We start from the raw sequence: 4,028 nt of genomic DNA on the forward strand, positions 1-4,028 counted from the left end.
CATCGATGTATGTTTAGAGACGCACTTCAAGTAAGATATATATAAAATTTTATATGAACACGACACTAAACTCGTCCATAATCGAACAAAGCGGCATTCTAACCGAGAGATTCATCGTATATCAAAAAGAGAAAAAAAAGAAAAGAAAAGAAAAGGAAAAAAAAAAAAATGGAAAAAACAAATTCTCGAAATCGCGCAGTGAAGTAAGGAGTAAAAAGAGTTACAAAGTAAAAATTAAATTGTTACAGCTCTAGTATTTAATAATAATAATAATAATAATAATAATAATAATAATAATAAAGATATGAAACAACAGTATTATTTCCATGTTCCCATCGATCGCGTTGAATGAAACGAACATTCAACGAAGCTATCTAGTCTTCATACGTACTGTGGAGATTTGTTTTTAATTAATTCGTTAACGAGAACGAAATGCAGGCAATATATATTATATATGTACATATATATATATCCTCTTGGTTAATTGATGATCATCCGAGGATCAGAGATTTTTCTGCGCGAAACTAAACGAAACCAGAGATCTTTACGGCGCGTGAATTCATTGCTACTCAGAATTCGTATTTAATAAATATATATTGTTGATATTGGTGAAAAGAAAAGAGAGAGAGAGAGAGAGAGAGAGAGAAAGAGAGAAAGAGAAAAAATGTAGATGATCGATGTTACTTTTACAATCATAATAATAATAATGCCTCCCTATCCCTCGACTATTATATAACTGCGAGTATATTATTATTGTAGATTATAAAAATATATGAGACCAAGGAGTATCGATCATTTTTTCAATATTACGTCGTTCCGATTGTTTAAAGAGCAGACAGTGCATCTGGATCGATTTCCATCGATTCCTTTCAATCGGAATCTTTTGCCTAATTTTCATGGTATAACTCTTGTATGTACAATAGACGGAGATAAATTAGAGAAGAGAGAGAGAGAGAGAGAGAGAGAGAGAGAAAGAGAGAGAGAAGATAAGGTGATATACAAAATCTACCTACCACGGAGCAGGGACGCCACGAATAAATATATTATTCCTTTGTCTTCCATGCATAATCATTCTAACGAATATCATAGTTTCAACGAATCATGGACTGACAGTTTCGAAGCGCTGATTCTTCCTCCGATTCTAGAGTTTTCTAGAAATTTTCTGATTCTAGAAGCGGCAAATCTCACGAAAAATCTGTCGAGTGTGGTATTTTGGTTTAATCGAAGAATTTAAAGAAAAAAATAAATGAAATTTCGTAATATTTTATGATTGAATGCGATTATCGAATTAGGATGCCGTTTCCAGAATTAAATAAAAATGATGGTTTTAGACAATTTCGTGGCGTCGCTGTGCTCCTCGATATATATATTTTTGGACACCACTTCCTTCATCCATATTCTATCCCTTTTTTCGAATATATCTAACAATATATATTCTCGAAGCAAAATTCCAAGATTTAATGAAGAAATAAGAGAAGAATTTATATTAATATAAACTTTATATTTAAATTTTATTTTTCAAATTTTGTATATTCTTTTTTCTTTTATTATTCTGTAATACTTGATATTATTCATGTATCTTTTTATTAGTATAGCAAATTTTGATTTGAACAAAAATCCATGTTTCGAATAATGTAAATTATATCGAAAAATTGGTACAAAATTTCAATTCTAATGACATTTTTTTTAAATCTATTAATCAAAATTGAACGCTCTATAACTCTCTATAACATATCTATTTAAAAATCGTGAATCTTCTACATCGTATATAATTTTTCTACAATGTATAATCGATAATTCGAAACAATTAAAAATAATAAAAAATTAAAAAAAAATTAAATACCAATTATACGTAATCAAAATAAAACAAAACTCCAAAAGTACAATGTCTCGTATAAATAATTACATAATTACAAATATCTTCGATAAGTCTTTAGACGCAACATTTATGCATCTGTCAATTCAACATTAATTTCATTCATTTCGATAGATAAACTTTATTAAAGAGATAGGGAAGCATAAATATCACGGTCAATGCAAGACTTTTTACGCGAACAAAAAATACGCGATGAAAATCGTATTTACACACCAAGAAAAAAAAACGAGTATTTACGTAATGTACAGCAAACTATCGTGGAACATTCTGTAAATATAATAGGAAGCAACAACAAAGGGCTACTAATAACGATAATTAATTGTTGTAGTTTATTTCGATGCTCCTTGAGTCTCGGATAAAACCCCCGCATCGAGAGTATCATCGATTAATACGGACGTCTTTCGAAATGTTAGAAAAGAGTACTAAAAAAGCGATAGATTCTCGTACCAAGCTACTATTTATTATTCAACTTTTCACAGGCATTCGCGTCGCTACGAATGTACAATATTTAAAATTTCCATTTGATCCCATTGATCTTCGAGTTGAAAAAAAAAAACTTCGAAACTTTGTTCGAAGTTTTCAAATTAAATTTTCGACGATCATTTTCTTAATAAAATAATGAACAATTTTTGTGAAAGATTCGATCCTCCGAAGAGATTGAATAAATGAAATCATGGTCAAGAAAAAATTTTAATCGTAATAGTGAAATTTCACATTAGGATGTTAATAATTGAATCAAAATATAAATTTATAATCGTTTTTCCTCCTTTATGATTATTCAAAATTATTTTATCGCAATTCGATTGATTTCTCCTTTCGTAACGACGCACATGCCCAGAAGTCCCTTCTTTACGGCTGATTCCGGAAGATTTGTTGAAAAATATTTATAAGACGGAAGCTACGTTGTATTCCACGCGATAAGAAACAACTACTTCTTAAAACTTTTGGGACCATACTCATTAATCATATTTTCGAACGACCCCTCTCGGGGTTAATCAAACGATACAGTATTAAAAGATTTCTTTTCATCGATGAAAATTATGCGAAAGAAACTGTTTGGGTGGGGGATTTAAAAGAGAGAGATTGAAAAAAGAAAAAAAGAAACGAGATCGAACAGCTCTCGAAATCGACATTCGACGAGATTTAAAAAAAAACGCGATCGAGTTTTGCGAATATAATAAATCGGCGGATACTTTTTAGACGCTATTATCTATCCTCCGATCACTCGAAACTTCGAATATAAAAATTGTTCGTAGAAATGATCGTTCGTTGCGAATTGTAGAATTATTGTAAAGAAAATAAGCTGGTAGAACTCGTGAAATTGCATTTTAAATATCATCATCGTATAATAAATAAATATTATCGATGGATCACCGAGTTGAAAAGAAACAATGATTATGATCAGGATTATGATCAGAATTAGGATTTTCTGAATCGATGCTCTCGGATCTTTGATTGAAAAAAAAAAAAAAATAACGATTGATGTAATGGAATTATCCATTCTCGTTGCATTCTCTCAAATTAACGAGGATTTTTCAACCCAAGAGAGAACAAATAATATTTTTCCTCACCTGCTGTATTTATTTATTTGAAACAATATTTTTATAATCTTTCATGAAATTATTTCTATAAACAGATCAGACAAATTATTTTTTAATATTTTAAGTATTCGATATCTCGATTAATCTGAGCAAAGATTAAAGATAAAAATCTTTTATTCAAAGCTGACTTCCCGAATCATTGAAATCATTTCTCAAGCTTGCATTCCCGAAAGCTTCGATTCAAGCAAATCTTATCTTCTATCGTATCGTTCAACGTTAAATGGTTAGGATCGATCGCGTATAAAGGAGAGAGGGAACAAATGTAAATTGAGGCGATCAACTCCGATTATCCTTTTTTTTTTTTTTTTTTTTTTTGATCGAATCGAATTCGAAGAGGAACATAAACGAAGAACGTGGCGTGCATACGAAAGAAATACCCTGTATCGATCGGGCATATCCCTGTTGTACATATCCGTGGTTCTTCAGTAGCTGTTATTTACATTAAATATCTGCGCGTAATGTATTGACGACGTATAATAATTATAATAACAATAATAATAATAATAGTAATAATAATAATAATAATAATAATAATAATAATAATAATAATA

Source organism: Apis dorsata, unplaced genomic scaffold (assembly GCF_000469605.1).
Source record: "Apis dorsata unplaced genomic scaffold, Apis dorsata 1.3 scaffold_194, whole genome shotgun sequence".
Lineage (NCBI taxonomy): Eukaryota > Metazoa > Arthropoda > Insecta > Hymenoptera > Apidae > Apis > Apis dorsata.